This window comes from Misgurnus anguillicaudatus, chromosome 18, assembly GCF_027580225.2.
Source record: "Misgurnus anguillicaudatus chromosome 18, ASM2758022v2, whole genome shotgun sequence".
In the NCBI taxonomy this organism is placed as follows: Eukaryota; Metazoa; Chordata; class Actinopteri; order Cypriniformes; family Cobitidae; genus Misgurnus; species Misgurnus anguillicaudatus.
In genome coordinates, this window is record NC_073354.2 from 28,839,499 (window position 1) to 28,860,119 (window position 20,621).

General features: G+C 40.6%; 1 protein-coding gene across 6 annotated transcripts in view; it reads right to left on the minus strand.

Moving 5' to 3' along the window:
- The window catches only part of hivep2a (HIVEP zinc finger 2a), a 79,520-nt gene that overhangs the window by 12,158 nt on the left and 46,741 nt on the right, over window positions 1–20,621 (minus strand). For 3 of the 6 annotated variants that reach the window (XM_055186407.2, XM_055186406.2, XM_055186408.2), the window contains one exon: window positions 8,650–8,795. The exons of the other annotated variants lie outside the window; for them this stretch is intronic. The gene's annotated coding sequence lies outside the window, so the exon portion shown is untranslated. The remainder of the gene's footprint in view (window positions 1–8,649; window positions 8,796–20,621) is intronic. 6 annotated transcript variants of the gene reach the window in all.

A 20,621-nucleotide genomic window follows, 5' to 3' on the forward strand; every position in this document is an offset into this window, starting at 1 on the left:
ATCTGATTTGTTCTGATTGCAACAGACAGCAATGCCTGAATATGAGAGAGGAAACTGTGTGACGCTGGTATCTAGAAGGCGATGCAAGAACTAAAAATAGCAGGGCAGAAAACCACTGGTATTTATAGCACTTCAAACATCAACTTTTGGTTAGTTTTGTTTTCATATTCTTCCATGTCTGACACAGGAAAGTATGCGTTCACAAACCAAGATAAACCATGAGCTGGGCTCCAGAGCTGATGTAGCACCAGGGAAGCCATTTTTAATGTATATCAGTTTTGTCTTGTATAGTTTCCTACAGAAATAAGCACAACAAAATTTCTGCTCCTAATTATGTAAGTTAGTGAGACCTTTAAAATGTAATGGCTCAGTCGTACTTGCAGATTTTACTGTATCAAACTATAGCATAGTATTATAGTACCACCCATCATTTCAGAAATTAAAAGAAATTCAAGAATATTAAATTATTTAATGCATAGGGGTGTAACAATTAACCGTGCAAATGCGTGTTTTCTCAATGAATAAATTTGAATGAATTACGGTGAAATCCAGGCACATCCGAATGCCAGGGGGCGCTCCCGTGCAGAAACTCCCTTTGTACCACAGAAGAAGTAGCATTACGAATGCTATTCCAGGAAATGTCTACAGGAATATTTATATCACTGTTCTTCAAATTGTTTCAGGTATTTTCATGATAATAAAGAATATTTTAAATGATTTTGTTTAACGAGTGTTGCTTTTTTTAAATGCACGTTATTAACGACTCCCGACTCGTTATAATTTTAGATTGATAAGGACTTCCTACTGACCAAATGCCGTAGTACAGGCACAAGCTGTGCATGAAACAAAGAATCGCAGCCTTGCGATTCAGAATCGATTTCAGACAGGCATTTTTAATGGGACACACGGTTGAATCGTTACATCCCTATTAATGGATAAATGTAATACTTTCAGAAGGATGTGACAAGAATGGGGCCAAAATTCAGTGAGATTCCTGATCACGAATTTAGAAGTCAAAAAATTGTATCATCATTGACTAACAATTTTTCTGTTAGCTGTACCTCACTAATTTTTCATACGTGCATATTTTAACTTAGTATATTAAAAACACACGGCATGCCATTGTCACTACATCTCTCTAGCTCTCGTAAACCGAATGCGAGACAGTGGGTTTTCAGTTCACTATATCTACTGAATGAGTTACATAATCTATATTTTAAGTCAGGTTAAAAATACTTTAATAGGCAGAAGGATGTGCTCACAGTTTAAAGAGTGCATGCGTGGGACACAAACGCTGTCAGAAGGATGAGAGCAGCCACATTTATAGCAAATCTATCAGAATTCAGAACAGAATGACTAAGTCAAATTACATAAAGCAAAAAAGGTTACAGGAATCTATCTAAAAAGACATGAGTCCTCCGTACTGACACTAGTACCCTGCGAACCCACAATATTTGAAGAGTTTCGTTGCAAAACGAGATAACCACCGTTTTTTTAATTGTTCAGAAATCTCGTTTTTTGGTTGTGCATTCCAACTAATTTCAATGCAACTGCAGTTGGTTTGCTTTGATTTAAACCTTCATAACTTAAAAAATACAGCTAAGTAGCACCATAAAACAAAATAATAACATGATAACATAATAATAAACATGTTTTGACAAAAATGTTAAAAAATGGATTTATCTCGTTTTGCAACGAAACTCTTCATTTACTGTTCTTTTACATGCATTCCAACACGTACACGTCTCAAAACATATTTAAATCCACCCCATGAAGTACTTGCTAGATGCTTAAGCAACATGTTTAAGCCTAAAGAATCTGGGGAGCCTTGTGTGTGGCAGAGATCAGTACATTGCTGACAGCTGACCTACTTCACTATACCATTGTGGGTATAGTTTATTGTGGGAGGTTCTTAGCCTGGGGTTACATCAAGCTCTCCAACTGATGCACACTGCCGCTATACCAAAGAACATAAAAACCCTTACGAAGACACTTGCTCGTGAATACAAACACACTACCTAATTTAATGCAAGGATTATGGATTTTACAGTTCTGCTGTCAGATTTCAGTGAAGGGATTAACAGCAGTCTTAAACTGAGTCCGTTTGTCAATGGATGCTGCATGGTATGACAGCCCTAAAAGGATTTGGGAAAACATGTCACATCCTAAGCCATTTGGATATCCTTTTCACTTGAAGGGAGACTCCCTGTCTTTTTTAAGTGTCAAATTCAAAGCCATTATGCAGCAGACATACCTAATCTCCCTAAAGGTTACTACAGGACACTTCAAGACTGCAAACAAATAAATAGAGAAAAGAACAAATAAGTAAAGGGTAAAATGGAAGCAGACCTGGAAAAAAGGCGTTTTGCCAAACTATGCTCTTTAACAGTGATTATCAGCTGCCCGGCTGTTTAACTCCTGCCAATAAGGCTGGGTTAAAGCAATAAACATGGTTAAAAAAATAAGTCAAGCTTCTTTATTTCCCGTTAACCACTTTTTTAGGGGATGGTTTTACAATGCAAGGAAATGTATGCTATGATCGGCTGGTTTAAGCATATAAAGATACACAGTTTTACTACTGGCTCGGGAAGAATTAGGAGATATGTACAGTATGTGACTTTCTAGCTTGCATACTTAACCTAATGGACTCTTTGGAGGCAGACTGGGTTACTAGATCATCTATTTCGCTGCACTTGGCCACACTGGGCGGTATGTTCCAGAGATTAAGTTCCACCTTTTGTCTACTCCCCTGTGACATCACAGCCACGGTGCTGGGGAGGTACACAAGCCAGATCTCATTTCCCTAAGTACAAATGGTACACTTTTATGTCCCTTGTATAGGGCAGACACTGAATAATTCAACAAGCTGCTAATTGTTTCCACTTAGTGATTATAGATGTTATAGTAATGTCGCTAATACAATCATGGTCAGTTCCAGTTAATATTTTTCCTGGTTTCTACCTTATACATTTTGCTTACTCCTTGTGTTTGCTTGTTTGTCTCAAGAGGGACTTAACTGCCGTAAGGGAATTTCAAGTGTGCATAACTACCACTATTCCTGCAGAGGAGTTGCTTTCCATGGCTCTTTCCCAACTCATTTAACTGGCTTTATCATTGGGAATAGAAAATGTCTGAAAATAGACAAAGGGAAGGATTTGACAATAAAGTCTTGTGTTTTAAATCGGCAGACTAATTATTTAAGCTATATCAACTGTATTAGGGAATGATCTGAATAGCTGTCTTTCATTTAACTAACTTACAGTAACAAAAGGCACCGTCCGCTCATTCTGGGAAAGGAAAAATTCCTAGACGATCCTTCCAAGACAATTTTGACCCAATAAGTCTATCCTCACATGACCTTTCCATTACCCGCTCAAAACTTTAGTTTCTGCAGTTTATCGCAGCTCCCTGCAAGATTCACCTTTTGCTCATCCAGCAACTTTTGCGGTATGATTTTGGTCTGTGTTAGCAGGACGGGAGGATGTATCGCCCCAAAATGTGTGCGAGTCAGCCCCCTGGAGTGTCGTACCGACTGCTCATTAAAACCCTAAAGTTGAATTCCGGTTTTTATAACGTTTCACGCACAGAGACACGGGCCTGTTAAAATCATGTCCATATGGTCAGCAGAGATCTACAATATCACAATCACCTTCCAAGTGCACAAGGCCTCCATGACTCGGTCCTCAACAATAGCACGCTTTCAATAGAAAAGCACTACAAGAAAAGGCAGTTGCACTCGCAGTTCAGACAAATCAACCGGCCTTTAAAAGCTACACGGAGGAGAAAGGAAGCCATTAAAGTGAAGGGGAAGTATTTTTAACACTTTGCACAGGAGAGCCAGAGCGTTAACGTGCACGCTGGAGAGAGAAAGCATGCGTGGGACGCATCTACAGCCATCTCGAGACGGGTTGAGGAGAGTGGGTGACTGTTCCTGTGTGGGTGGAGAAGGCATGAATACCATGCAGGGTTACGGTGTTGATGAATTGCGTTATGAAAGGGGCTTCAGTTACACAACCCGGCCCATCCAACTCTCTGCCTGTGTGGGCCGAGAAGGATGGCAACGCTGCAGCGATGTGCGCGCTGCCGGAAACGAGGCGCATACAACCCTTCAAGACATTCGGTCGAATGCGTAATTATCCAGCAGCTGTGATGCCAGCGACTAGGCGAGAACGAGAGACTGAATGTACCGGAAAAATTATGCATCAACAGACTTGCATTCATGGAAATTATGGGCAATTCTTTCATAAGGACAATATCGCTGCATAAAGAAGAGGGAGAAATCTTTCGCTCTCTCTGATTAGTTTTGGGAAAGGGCAGCGGAAGGGACACATTAGCCATTAGCTTGTCATTATAATCATATCAATGATGATTATTTAAATAACATCATCTGTCCAGACGCCCGCTCATTCAGCAAATTGCTACGTGCTGAAATTTGACTTTTTATTATGTTGTGATTTATTCTAATGAATACTTAAAGCCGTTAAGAAAGTAGCTAGCTGTTATTTTCCTCAATTATGTAATATTAATAATGCTCATGATGTCCATTTGGATGGGTCTGACAGTAATTGGAGGGGTCTCCTATCACTGAATAAAGAGGCTTGGATGGTCACTGTCTCATGGTAAGAGTGCTGTGGGTCTCGGGTCAAAAAGCAGGGCCGGTTGAAAGAAAACACAACAGCTATTTAAAAGAGAATAAATCCCTTTCAACATTAGGTCATGCTTAATTTAACTGGCACTTTGAAAGCCCAGACACAATTCCCCCCGCACAAGATACTGTTACCAATCAAATAAGTGCCCGGACTGGCCACTAGAGAAAAAGGCCCGGAATAGCAAAATGTATCCTGGTCTGGCCCGGGACTCTGAGGCACACCAGCACTCAAACATGGTGCAGTGCATTGTAATTACAGGATGGTTCGATAATTGAAAACGGCACAGATGAAAACATTCTCCGTGAATAACCCGTTCCCAAAACAAGAGCTGCATATTTGTGGACTGGTGCAATGCTGGAAAACGTCGTGGATGGGGAAGATTATCACCACCATGTATAGGTCGGTCATTAGATGGATTTATGACATATTCCTGGAGGAGGCGTTTCAAAAAAAATAAAACAACATTTGACGCTAAAGCTTCCTGTAGGTGCCACAGTTAAGATTGCTTCGCAAAGCGCCAGCAATCCTAGGGGTTGTTCAGACTCCACAGCTGTATCTGTTTTAACGTACATGTTTCCATTTACGCTTGGCTTAAAACGGAACGCTGCCCTATGGAAGGAAAGACAGGAATTAAAAAACAGGGCTTCATGTTGGTCCTAATTGTCTATGGAAAGACTGTCATATTTTCCACTGGGTAAGCTTGAAACCATTACAAGCTAGCCTTCATTACATTTTCCACAACATTTTGCAGAAATTTCAGGAAGCAGCTGTGGAACCACATTAATTTGTCTTTCTTTTTTATTTGTCTCCAACTTATAACATTATGCTTCATTAAAATTATATCCTTGGTTTTGAACCTCCTCTAATTTACAAACAGTATTAACTGAATCTAAATCTAAAAAGCCAAGAACCCAAGGGGAACGTTTTTGCTAGTTCTCTTTTGGACACAGCTTGGATCCTGTAGACCGGTGTTTGTTCATTTCCGTTTTTGAGACCCACAGTACTGCACTTATTGGATGTCTCTCTTTTACTACACCTGATTCAAAACATCAGCTCATTAGTTAAACCGGGTGTGTCATAATACAGAGACAGCAGCCAGATGTCCTCTTCATCACTATGTTCCTAAAAACGACTACAGTCTGTAGTGTGTGCCAACAAGATAGCTTGCATGCCTTCAGGGATTTCATATAATGATGAATTTTACAGTTTGATTTAAAGACTATCAAATAGCATACTATAGCATAAAATACTATAGACTTATCTAACTAGCATGCCATTCTCCCTGCAGCTTTGTAAAATAACTTGCTGGGTACTGGTACTTCAAAATAAAAGGCTGCACATGCTTGGCCAAACCAAGTGGAACAGTATACCTCACAAGTTTTCCATTGCCAAAATTCTATAAAGAGAAGGTACAAAACAAGAAGTAGACCATCTGGAAGCTGTGATTCCGAGTTGAAACATCTGCCACCAGTGTGCCCTGGCCTCATGGAGTAGACCAAATAAATGACTCTAGTCACTGACCAAGGTTAAAAGCTTAAGCATTGGTGGGCGAACATGAATTAGATGGACGTCTGGCTGCCACTCCTCTGAGCACCAGGGAAAATAAACTCTGTCACTGTTCTTGGCTCAGGCTTTGAAGCTGCAGCATTTGTGACGTCCACGAAAACACCATAGTGGATGTTGAGAAGTCTCATAGGCGTGGGCTTTGATCTTTACTCTGTTGTACAGACTAAATCTAAATATTAGTCTGACAGGTTGCTTAACAAGTTTGAAAAATCAATCAAAAAGCATTCTAGTATGTACAGGGGACACAAACTGACAAATGTACATTTAAAAAGTGATTGTTTATAATATATATATATCACCTTTAAAGTTGGTCCTTGGCAACAAATATTACCAATAATAAATATTTTTTATATATTTCACCATATGACATATTTACCATGGAACATGATCTTTACTTAATATCCTTATGATTTTGACATACAAGAAAAATCGATAATTTTGACCCATACCCAGGGTCACATTTGTCATAGTACACTATCAGAAAAAATATTGTCAAAAAGGTCACTAGTTGTCACTGGGGTGGTACTCTATCAAAAAGCACACATTTAATAATCATATTAGTACCTCAGAGGTAGACATTGGTACTAGTGATGCACCGATGTATCGGCCGCCGATATTTATCGGCCGATTTTTTATGAATTTGAAACCATCGGCATATCGACAATTGCACGAGAAAGGCCGATACAGATTGTTTATTAATTAACTGCATAAAGAAATCCATTATATGCAAAAAAAATGAGTTAATGTTGTTAATAAAATAAATGCTGAATAGCAAAAACCACCTTTGAAGGTTGTCTTGTCATGCTTTCTTATTATATTTGTTTTAGCTTAATTTGTGCCTCTCTTATTATGTTGTTCAGTTGAATGTTAATAATTAGATCAAATCCATGTTCAGTAAAAATAATTTGATGCAGAAATAAACTAGCTAATAGACCAACTGTATTGTATACAAGTGTTTAATATCGGCATCGGTAACAGCAAGAAGTTGTCTGTTTAAATCGGTATCGGCCCAAAAAATCCTATCGGTGCATCCCTAAATGGTACCAAAGAGTGCATATTTAAACATCAAAGGTACATATTGGTACTCCAAAAATTCCTACCCGAACCCGAAGAGACCCGTAAATGTGCTACGTGTCTGTTATTTTGAAAGCTGGACCCGGAACCGACCCAGCCCCGTCTTTTATTTAAAAGCTGGACCCGGAACCGACGCGGACCCATCTATTATTTAAAACCTGGACCCGAACCCGTCCGAGAAGACACAGACCAGACCGGCAAATATTCTTAAGCTAAATGTTTATTGACATATTAATAACAAGTAGCGAAAATTAAACGTTTTGTCTTACCCATAGATCCTCATTGCCAATAACGTTCCATCCATGTTATTCCTCTCTTGACGATTGAAATGCTTAATGCTTATTCCAGCTTTAAAAGTCCACTTTACAGTCACGGTGATAATGCAGTTTTACATTTGTTGTTTATCGGGTCAACTTGCATAATAAATTATACTGTTTGCTCATCTGGTTAATAACGATTGCTCGTTCAGTGCCATGGCTGCTTTCTTTAGCTTTACTTCTTTACTATCATACCTGTGCTCTTTAAGCAGAGTCTGCGCGAAAACTTTAGATATAACAGCAAGATGGTCAATTTATAATATTATTATAAAAATTGGAAAGGTCAGTGCAAAACACGCGGTATGGCGGAACAAGTCCCGCCTTTTAAATAAAAGAGCCAATTGTCAAAGGTAAAGTCATTGCATCTTACTGCAGAACCTCCTGACTGGTAGCCAGAGAAACATAGAGCACATGCGTGTTAGCTGCCTGGTTGGAACAATCAAATATAAACTTTTTAACGCAATTTGAGCGTTTTTTTTTGCTGTTTTTGAAATATTTTATATAAATGTGAGTGTGTGTTCTCCGAGTCCGATCGACTCTGGTACTACCCACAATGTTAAACACACCCTTGACCCAAAGTACTATATTGAGACCCGACCCGGCTGATCATTTAAAATATAGGTCTCGGGTCTTCCGTGTAGACCTCTAATTGCTATCTATACTTAAATAATAGGACCTTTTTAAAAGTTGTTGCTTGTTTTTAAAAACCCAGATATGTGGCGGTATGCTGTGGGTAGCAGTTTTAACTGTCACAAATGGTACGGCCGATGCGATTAAATGCCCCACAAAGTCTAATCGTGAGTTGTATCAGCTGTGGTTAATCAGACATTATCAGCGATGCACTTTTATCTTCCCACTGCATCTGTGAATCATGCAGTCTTAGCACACAGCCCCTCCAAATGCACAGCCCGAGGAACATGTCTGTCTTTCCCTAACCTCTCTTTTTCCATTTTTCCATAGTAAACACCTGGGTCCTTCATGGGCTCCCATGTGTTCACTCACATCTCGCTGTTTTTACACGTGTTGTGACATCTTAAACTCACCGGAAGGGTCTTGGCGAGACGAGGCCAGCCGACGGGTTTAGGATCTAAGGGTTTTCCTTCGCGCTGCTATCTCTACAGGCAGATGGGTCGGGCAGTGTGGTGACAGAAAGGATCCACTAGCCAGGGTGCTGAGATTATACAGACCGCTGTACAGAGAAAAGAACAGACAGGTTTAATGAAAATACTACATCTCTCAGGGTAGATCTTCGTATTGAATGAATAAACTGAAACTACAGTGAGCATCTGCTAGGACAATAAGTCTGTTCCCTTTGGAGCCATCCTGCGCTATTAATAGCAATCCTCTGATGTGTTTATGCACAACCTTGTTGCAATCAGGAGCCCAACTAATAAACAAGTGTAACGTGAAATGGCAATACAGATCTTGATCAAATATGAACCTTTGGAACCAGGAACAGCTTTACCACCGTTTTTCAATATTTTACTATGTTTTTAGCTTAACTTAGATTAATTAATACATATCTCATTGCGAGCACTTTTAATGTTTGTACAGCGCTTCTTGAATGTGTTAGCATTTAGCCTAGCCCCATTCATTCCTATGGCACCAAACAAAAGCTTTATTTTGTGCCGCCATACTTACTCGTGTAACTACTCATGTAACAGTCTTTAATAGGGAAAATATGGAAGTGTTTGGTGGCTTTTAAATTCATCCCTGTTTGGAGCCATTGGAATGAATGGGGCTAGGCTAAATGCTAACACATTCAGTGCACACATAGAAGATAGGTATGTATTAATTCATCATTAATTCAAGTTGAGGTAAGAACATAGTAAAATATTGAAAAACTGTGTTTTCCTTTAAACTGTAGGCTACCGTCTACATTATTCCCTAAAATGCCATTTGATTCCCTAAAACGCTTTTGCCATTCTTTTGACAGATTCATATGGATCTACCCTCCTTTAATGCAAGGTGACATGATCTTATCAACATACTGTACAGCACAGTAAGCCATAATTATATAATCACATCTTTACCATTCACCGAAAATTGTGTGCAAAGATCCGTTGCTTTTGAAAAACAAATTACAGACACTAAACTGGCAGAAAATGACCTTGAAGACATTAAAATAGCAAAGAATCCAGACAACAACCACAGGGCTTCTCTGTTTGTGCTTGGCCGAGACTGAACATCTGCCAGCAAGATATAAAGAAACTTGCTGTAGTATTGCTACAAAAATAGTTTGGTTAAAGATCAGATAGCAGGCTGAATAAAGTAATGTGGCATGCAAAAAATCATTTAAAGACACTTAAAATCTATAATTAATGATGGAGCCTAAAGCTAGCATCCATATTAGCATTTACTAAGGATCATAACGGTTTAAGGTACACGTACTGTATACAACTCTCTCAAATTGCACACCACACCACTCTAATTAATCGAGATAATAAAGATTAAAGATGTTGCCCAGAACTCCACAACTGTAAGTAACCCCGTAATGGACATCACATTCTTAGTTAAACAGCTTTGCTTGCCTTTGTAAGCTATTAAGGCCTGGTTTCCAAAAGCCTGCTCAAATGTTTTCATGTCTCCCCTTTCCTCCAAGTAAACGTAGCCAAGCTGTGCCGTGTAGCCTCGCAATCTAAAATGTGCCGCAGGGCTGGAGATATTACAAACACCATTATGCTGCTCTGCTGCACTAAGACAAGCACAGCTAACCCAGAAAAACAAGACATTTCTGTGAGGTTGCATCACGATCTGCAGTGGAGCTAACCCAGGGTAAACACAGGCAGCACTTCCTCTCACCCGCAAAAATATCTGTCACCGGGCCTTACGTACTGTATATCTCACTGCGCTCCAAAACATGGGTGGGTTGCGAATCAAAACATCAGAAATTCAAAAACCCAGACGCCAGACATAATGACGCCATTATGAGGAAAGTTATATTATTATAAGGTCTCTATAATTAAAAAGTACAAATAATTTATATTAAAGGGAGTGGAGAGTCTTTAGATTGCTCAAATAGGTTTAAGGTGCCAGTAAACCCATAACAGGGCTCAGAGTACATTCACATTTAGGTGAGAGCGAGCGTATTTACACTGCCCGAAAAAAAGAAACAAAAAATAGTCCCTCCCTAGCGGTCACCGGGGCAGAATCCTTTAAAAAGGTCCTGTTATGTACCATTTAGGTACCGATATATCGACATGATACCAATATGTACTAATATGAATTCTATAAGGGCACGTTATAGTTGTGCGTAGGTCCTACTGGGTAGCAGCAACGGAGTAGGTTACGCGTCAGTTTTCATTTATACTTTTGCATTGTCATCGACGTGCAAACACACATGCAGACCGCTGGTAGGCAGTATCCACGCATGTAACCACAGTAGCTGTTCGACCGTCAAAGAAGAAGCAGCTTGACAAGTTTAACCCACAAGCGAAGGAAAAACAGTAACTTGTCGTGTATGTTTTGAGATGACCAGCAGTGATGGAAGTAAATAAACAGCGACTAATGTTGCAGTTTGAGTTAAATCACTCCTCAACTTGATCCATCTTTGTTCTCACTGTTGCAAACGGAAATACCTATGGCATGTTTTTTTTACCTGACGGGAGTGGTTCTAGTGAACCAATCACAGCGCTTGTGATCCGCATAGAAATGACGCGCTGTTAAAAATTTGGCGAGGTGCACGTCAGGCTACGCAGAGGCTACGGATAACCTACAGCGTAGACCTTACGCACGACTATAAATTGGACTTTAGGTATAAAGGTGTACTTTTGAAAGGGTACTGCCCCAGTGACAGTTTCGTTTTACAGGATTGTTTTTTTTACCATTTTTTCTGACTGAATGAGAAGAAACTGATCCTTTTTTGAACTCCAATAGTAAAAGTCCACCAAACAAAAGTCATTGTACACTGAGAAAAAACAATTTCCCCAAAGAATTGCTTGTGGACTTGTTATTCTTTTGTGTGCACAAAAAACAATCTTACTATTGAAGCCCCTGTGCTGTAGTGATGTAGGGGCAGTGATGAGTGCTTAATCCTTAGTACATCTTAATCCAAAATGGATACCCAACATGGAACTGTTAGTTAAAAGAACAGGCAATGAATTGGAGATGTTCAGGGTATAAATAACTGCCTCTAATGATATGCCTCTGCGTTTTCCCTGGAAATTATCATTTGAAGGTACTTGAGGACATGTGGCACATTTTATCAAAAGCGCTCACAAACTGTACCATGCCATTTCACGATGTGTGAAATAAAACGTAAAAATGAAAAGTGAATGCATCATTTCTATTTAAATCATCTTGAGTATTTTCTGAGAAAAATGGTTTCTGTTGAAAATGTGCAATACCATAAATGCATTTCACACTCCCACCATACTCTCTTTCCCAACATCCTCACACCATTTTGCCGTTTTATCTTAAAATGAATAGGATTACAGTATTGACACGGGAAATCTGTTCATCCCCTAATCTGTTTCCATTTACTGAGAGAACGCACACGCTTCATAACTACAAACTCTGTGCAGCCTGGAAGTAAGTCCTGTTCGGAGGAAACATTATCATTTAACATTTTTATAGCCAGTTCCAGTTAACACTAGCAAGAATCTGTTGATGATGGTGTATGTGTTGCATGCAAAGATGAACAGTTAAAAGCAAGGTTTAATTTATTAATGTATTTAAAAATAGATTTGCACTACATGTTCGTTTCAGACGCCATGATGCCAGCAGCACATCCTACAAAACAACTAAGCTGCACAGTGTATGAATGCATTAAGTCTTATTTACATTGACTTGGCGCTACTGTTGCATGTGGTCAGACCACATCCTCCCAATGAAATTCGTCAAGGCGATGAGCCTTCCTGTTGCCTCACTTCCACAACATTATTCAGAGTGCTAAAAAATTCATGCCGAGTAATACAGGAAAGTTAGCGAGATCATTTGAGGTGGCATTAAGAAGTTAAATGTATCACGGAGGAGGAAGAGCCCTGGGGCAAGCCGAGCTGCCATTATTTTGACTCGCCAATCATTGTACCGACCCTGCAACCATGGGAACCAATGAGCGCTCTGTCAGGTGCACCTGGCTCTGCCTGACAGCTCCATCGCATCTACCATGGCTGTATTTGCTCATTTGGGTCTCTTTCCTTTGCCTGTGAATCATTTTGTATTCTCTTGCACGTCATGACACAATTCCTCTCCAAAACTGAACCTCTTTACTTGAGGAAATCAGTTTAATGAAGCCCAGCTGGGGACAAATAACAGGGTGAGGAGGAACTCTGTTACTGCCAATAATAGATTGCCCAAATCCCCGACCCTTGGACTGTCATCAACATGCGCTGTACTGACAGCCTTACTGTATGTACAAATAAACCCAATGTGAATGGCACTCATCATGACCATCACCAAATCACAAGTTCTTTCTTAGTCCCGGCGAATAATCACTGCAGAGCAAAGGTTCTTTATCTAGCTCTCTCCTCCCCCATAATTAATACCATTCTTCTTAATAAATACTCTTAAAATTCACTGGCTTTTGTGTCTCTTTAATAGGACTTGTAGCTCCAGGCGCCATATAGAGACAATGCAATTACCTTATATTTAATGGGACGGCTTAAAAATTTATGGAAGGAAACGGGAAAGTACGTTTGACAAATGACACAACCAACAAAGGTGACAGCTCCCCACTTCAGCTCCGTCCTAAAAAAAAAGGTTGAAAAAAACGAACACAGACTCTCATGTCTCCCAGAGCAAACAAACAAACCAGTAGGCTATGTTGTTCTTCAACAGCCCCAGCTGCACACATTTCCCCATTGAATCCCCCCTTAAATTTTTCCGTCTACCTCTTTTCACTGCATGACTCCCATGTCTCTTCATGACAGGGCGTTTTAATAGAAAGAGCAGCGCTGACAGATGAGTGCATCAGAAAGGAATTCAGCGCATAGTTGCGGTCAGGACATCAGAGTCACACGTTTTATTGTTGGGCCGTGAGTATTCCCCTGACAGCCGGGGTCCGGTGTCATGTTACCCCTCACAAGAACCGGGAAATTGGACTAAGTGGATTTCCTGATAATACTGGCTGACTCAAATTATCTCCTAAGACACAGAGCACATTTACACCTGGTATTAAGATGCGTTTTGGTAGATCGGATAGCAAGTGTACGAGAGAGACGCATGTCAGTTCACACCTGGTGTCTGTCCTGATTTGAAGGAAGTGACTATGATGCTTCTCATTCACTTTTAATGGGTGACGTCATGCATTGCCGAACTGAATTGTGGATTCTCAACTTTTCAAGCAGCAACGCATGCGTAAGTCAGTCAGATCGCCTTATGCAAATAACCATGCAGAGCCAGCCAATTACGTTTAAGGAAGACCAGAGCATGTGTAGCGGCCACTGTGATTGGCTGTTGGTCACGCTTTAAACAAGCCTTCCATCAAGCGTTAACGCTTCTGTCCTGTGTTAATGTACCGTAAATACTTTTTTCGGATATTTCAGAGCAATTGATAAAATAAGCTTGCCCAACTTTCACTCTCAAAACTAGCAGTCAGGGCTGATGTAAGGACATTGTGATCAGAAGTAGAAGCATTTTTTGTGGCAGCTCGAACACATGAGCGTCTACACCACAAAAGTAATCCGGTCAAATGCGTTTTCAGCTACTTCTGAATGTGGTCGAATGTGGACAAACTCAAAATGTTTTACAACATGTTTACACCTGTCTTTAACATCGTCCACTTGTGATCTGATCGACCAAAACGCATCTAAACACCACGTGTAAACAGGGCCAAAGTTAGGACCTAAGGTCAAAGTGGGAAAAATGGAGCCTCCTGTGCTTTTAACTTATGTGCTTGATCTTTCCAATGGAAAACTCAGACTGGGTTTACTCCAAGTCAGTGGCCATCCAATCACCTTTGTACTTTAAACCACAGTACTTTCACCTAAATCACTTCTATGTGTCATGACAATTGCTTGGTGAATTCAGAAACATTTGATAAAAGCAAAATGTTTTAAAGCACTGGAAGAACATTAGAGATAATAAAAGAAACGCATCAAAAATAACCAGCCACATACCTTTGTTAAAAAATGATGTTAGGTATTCAATGATTTATAAACTGACTGCTCTTAAAAGGCGAAAAACTGATTCATTGCTCACGACTAATTTGAAACATCGCAAGGCAAATACCTCTAGAGATCTTCCAGTTAAACAAAACTCCTGGAAAGAAATCTTTAAGCTTCATGGTTTATTGTGATTCAGATGAGCTATGAAACCCCGATCACACAATGTTGATTAGGCAAAACGGGAGGACGTCTCTTCGTGGCTTGTTTATCCAAAGCGTTAGCAGGACCACGTGACCAAGAACGTGGCACAATGAGCATCGCTTCATCCAGCAGGTGTAGAAGCGCAGGCCTTTCAGTCTGTAATCAGCACATTGGGAAACAGGATTTGGGCTGCAACAAATTGGAGCCACATGGCGTTTAATGGGCATTAATCACAGAGTGCCACGGCCATTCTGCGTAAGCCACGACAGTCGCCCCCAGAGCAAGCTAATCAGTGTCATCTTCCTAAACCCATCCCCTTCACAATGTATCTATAACTCCAATGCCCAGATTGCAAGGGGGAAGTGACATTTACGTCATTAGGGGATGAGTGGACCGGTTAGCATCCCTCTCGCCCCTTTTCATAAACAGCGCAACTTTTCTGATCACAGGCGAACGCATCTCACCAGCATCAGTTGATGTGCATCCCTTGCCAAAAGAATCCTTTAAACGGGGGAGGCGTGACAAATCACACAAAATAAGCCCACTGGATCGGGTGCGATAGTAACACGGCACTATATAAACCACCCTACTAGAGAATGGGATTGGGAGCCTGTTTGTAAAACACCCCACGCTGGCCGAGGGCCGAAGATAATGCTCCGCGAGGACCACTGTGAGGTCACTGGGTTCGGCTGTCTTTTGCTGTGCAAAGCGAGTCCGCCCACTTGTCCTTCTGTTCTCTCTCCTTCCTCTTCTGAAGAAAAACAAGAGCAGATTCTTCATGATAGCACCGTGAGTCAATCTTGCTCTATCAGTTCCAATCCCTGCACTGTTATACAAGTCAAGAAGCTGGCGCTGAGCTGGTGTCTGAGTCAGTCCGTAAAATACATCCAGGCCCCGTCTGTCCAGTTTCCACTCATTTTCTCTCTAACATGCCTTTTCACCAATTTTCTTAGGCCGGGGGGTATTGGCGAGGGCAGCTGTTAAATGTACCCAGGCAGGGACTCTGCAATATCCTTTGGGTTGAAATGAGAGCTTTATAGCTGTAATTGATGGGCTCAGGCAGTACAGCGCAGTGCCATTACCCTGGAAGGGACATGAGCTCCTTTTATAGAAGCACACCATATATGAACATCCCGACGTAAGGTAGAGGAGTCAGATTAGTGTAAGCAACAACACCTATTAGCACTGAATCATCAATAGAAATGCAAAATAACACACTACCAGTCAAAATATTTGGAACAATTATTCTAGAAATAATATAGAAAAGTTTAACTCATCAAACCTGAACCAACAAAAACAGCACTATAGGAATTATATTTTGACTAAAAGCTGTTATATTTCGCACCTTCAGAGGAGCCACCTGTTGCCTGCACTTTGCACAATGTACTCTTGCCATTTTATAAACCTATCTTACCTTGGGATGATTATTAAATAGTATTGAAAGACTTTCAAGCTGTGTTGGTTGCGTTTCTTAATGATATGGTTTTGGTAGTTTAATAATGAAATAAATAATATGTTGGCAAAAATGTTAAGCATACCTCTTCATCAGTGGTGGCTCGTGAGCTAATTCAAAAAAAGTGTTCGGAGTGTCGTGTGTGTTACTTGCGCTTTCAAAATATGTGTTTGTTGCGTCATGTGAACCATGTGCATCACGTGTTTTGTCAAAGTAAGTGCCTGCTGCACACCGTCAAAAAACTTTTTTGACAAAAGAGACGTCCACGTTCACAATATACACGCAAGACACTCCCTTAACAGTAAACTCTGATTACGCGTTTATGTGAGTATCTGACAAACGCGAGTGTCTCTCTTATCATAAACCCCTTAGACGCGTCTGCAGCAGGCACTTATTTTGACAAGACACGTGATGCACACAGGATCTCTCAATGCGCAGAACACATATTTTGAAAAAAGGAACCACACACATGATTGGCTTGTGCATGTATATGATGAACTTCGCATCGAGCGCCCACGAAAAAAGAAGTCACCGGCCGCCACTGCTCTTCATATCAAACATTTTTTAAGATCATAAGAAACATTTTCAGTAGAAACCTGAAAGGCGAGAAGCCTTTAACTAAACTATCTTGAGAACGACATATGACGCAGGCCATTTTTCCTGTATATTAGGTGTTGAGGACGAACAGGAAGTGTGTTTTCCTGAATTGGTCTTTGATGAAGGATGTGGGTGAAAGCAGCTGGTTTCTCATTGCAGGTCTAAACAATAACCCACTGGCCTCTCCTCAGGGGTGTAAAACGGCTCTTCCTGTGCGGTACTCTCAAAACACAGTGCTACTTCTACCAACCTAAATCCGATTTCAACTCTGATTTATGATGAAATTTCCTGAAACCTGCAATACACAGAAGCGCAACAAACTCAGACATATATCCGATCTGTAGGAACTGGCAGTCAATGACTGTGTCCGGAAACATCACAACAATGAGTGTTCTAGGCTTTATTGCTGAGTTTCCATGAGATTTGATGTATGCATAAATGAAATGATGACCTTACAGTGCATTCAAGATGTGCAGTTCATCAGTTGCCTGGGGATCAAACCTCTAACCTTGGAAAATTGCCAGCATCCAGCTCTAGAGGAACTTAATACTGCACCTAGAAAGCACAGCTTTCAGTAATTCTAGAAGAAACAGTCACTGCCCTGACAGGTTTTAAACTTGTGACAACCTCAGAATGTATCTACAACAAAACATCACATATGCTTTTTCTATATAAAAGTTCAAACACTGGGTGACATGCTGCCTGTGTCAATAAGTAAAGGAGTTTCACACTGGAGGGAAGTCGATCACAAGTTGCTCAAATATATACTTCAGTCTAGGTCAAAGGTCATGTAGTTCAGGAACTATCTGGAGAGCCATCACGCAAGATCACACTGACGTCTACCACAAGACACTCACAAGAACAAACAACACAAATGTTAAAATTGTGGGCATGTTTAAATGTCACTTTAAAGAGCATGACTTGGGAACATAAGCTTGTGACCCTGGACCACAAAACCAGGCATAAGGGTCAATATTTTGAAATTGCAATTTATACATCATCTGAAAGCTGAATAAATAAGCCTTCCATGTTAGGATGATATTTGGTCGAGATACAACTATTTGAAAATCTGGAATCTTTGAGTGCAAAACCAATCAAAATATTGAGAAAATTGTCTTTAAATGGGCCATATCATGAAAATCCGACTGCCATGTTCAATTGTGAGATTTTACCCAGATTAACCCAGTAACTAAGTTTTGATAAACCATTCTCTGGAAGCAAGAAAAAAAACTGTTCATTGAAATTTGGCTCCCCTTGTGATGTCAGAAGGGGATAATACCGCCCCTTAATCTGCGCTATCCAACCACGGCACTGCCATTTAGTGCAGAGATCAACTCATTTGCATTTAAAAGGACACACCCCCAAAAAAAATTTTTCTCACACCTACAAAGTGTCAATTTTAACATTTTATAATTAATTATCTACATGGTATTTTGAGCTAAAACCTCAAAAGTTTGAAATCAACACAAACCGACTGCAGTTTGATTGATATTAAAAACAAGATTTTTGAAAAATAAAAAAACGTTATCTCGTTTTGGATCTTCAAATATACTTGTGCGACTTATAACTGGTTCTGTGGTCTAGGGTCACATATATCTCTGCAACAATAGCTACACCCGTCCTGTTGTCTTTTTGTCGAAAGTGAATCTGGTATTGCTTAACCACAAACACTGAGAAAAGCTCTTTTTAGGGGTAAAGAGCTGAATCGGCACTGTGGGAGTAACGTTGCCATGGTCATGCTATTCACTGGCCATTGATATCCACACTGCTGTGCTTGCATTGCACAGCTGTTTCAAACCAGTACCAGCTTCAAGAAAGCTGTGTGCCGACGTTACAGCCCGTCTTCGACATAAAAAGATGAGAGGAAACTATGGTGGTTAACGCATAAACGTGTAATTGCAGTTGCTCGCACGCCGCTAAGCACCATTGCTGTGGCTAAGAGCAGACATAAAGCAGATCTGATTCAACCTCGACTGAACACGCTCCATTTCAGACTACACAGGAATTTCACCAACGATCAGAGTGCATCACCGAAGCATTAATGGAGCTGAGAAAGTTTGACATTTTGCGGCTCTCCCCTAAGACCCGATAGAATAATATTGTTACTGGATAGAGAGCGCCTTGCCCTCCAACCATTCCTATAATTAAGAGTGAATACAAGCCACGGGGGAGAATTTTGGGGGCCAAGAATATCAATCTGTCACCTCTGAGTGTTTCTCTGGGCGCATCATAGAGAAAACAGGCTTGTTTGCTCTGTGGCGCCTGTCCCTTTAACTGTCACACTGCTGGAGTCAGACACGCACGGAAGATAATAACATCCCCTCCATAACCCTCCTGATGCATTAATATTGAAGTGCAGCTAAGCTAAAGCACTAAAGTGGCCCACTTCAGACAAGCCCGGCAGTCAAGGCCACATAATCCATCCGGAAGGAAAGCGACGGAGGGCATTTTCCGACACTCGAGTCTAAAGGACATGGTTGCTTTTCCAAAACACGGCCCTCTCTTTTTATGCTCTGCCCCGTGGGAAGAGCTTGTGAAGTAGTCTTTGTCCCACGCGCACAATAACGGGACCAAAGTCACACCTCATCATACTGTCCAGGTGCCAAATTACTTCCCAGGAATCGGCTCGTCTACATTTCCGCCTCCTGCTGCTAAACAGACAGATAATGGACACAGCATCATGTTTGCAACTGCGACGAGAGGAACATTTCAAGCGCAAACAATTCCAGATGCCAAGATCTTTATCGGAGTTAGACCTTCTTCGCAAATCGGGCCTATTTGTACTGTATAATGAGATTAAAGCCTTAACTTCCAAGAATCTGACAAAGAGACAAAGCAGTTTGGGTGTCTGGCTCAAGTGCAGAGGGTGGGGTTTTCACAGCTGTGTGAGGGAAAAGAGGAAGCCGCTGTGGCATCATAATTATGGCATCTTCAGTAAAATGACAGCATGTCTATTTCCTGTACATGGATGTTTGTCGCTCATGGTCTTAACGCCTTCATGCCGTTTTTGACTGGGTAATGGATGATGCTTGAACAGTTACATTTTTTAATAAAATTAAACAAATATAAAATGTTTGAATTATAAATGTATATAGTTGCTTTAAATAGAATAAATATATGTAGAGTCTCCCCTAAAAAATAAAATCCAGTGGCAAACATCTTTTAACATGGATACAACTTTTATCCGAAGAATTCAATTTGAATATTTCTTTTATTGATTTGTGTGTTTAGGATCGAACCCATGACCTTTGCGCAATTCTCAACCCACCGAGCCACAGGAGTCTCTTTTTGAAGAGCAGTTTCGTGGGAAAAGAGATGTCAGCCAACAATATACAATAGTAATCCTGTTTCTATATCTAAATTTGTTTCCAAAAGAAGCCTCAAATGTGTGCTCTGTGAAGATTTTTCATTTTTCAGTAGAGCTTTCATACCTCTTGAGAGAAGAGAGGAGCATGAGATTTGCATTAGGATAATTCACTGCAGAACCACACAGAGACGGACAGGAAATGTTTTGAACAAAAGTCATTGCTAAAGCCTGACCTGTGATCTTCAAGCATCGTTTTCACATCGTTTTTCAGCAATCTTGAAGGCTAATGGTAAAACCGAAATGTCTACATTATGCCCAACGCTGTAATGTATTACAATCACAGGAAGTCAGTTTTTCTGAACAGGAGGGGCATCCCAGCATGCACCTGTAGGGCACAAACCCCACGCTCAG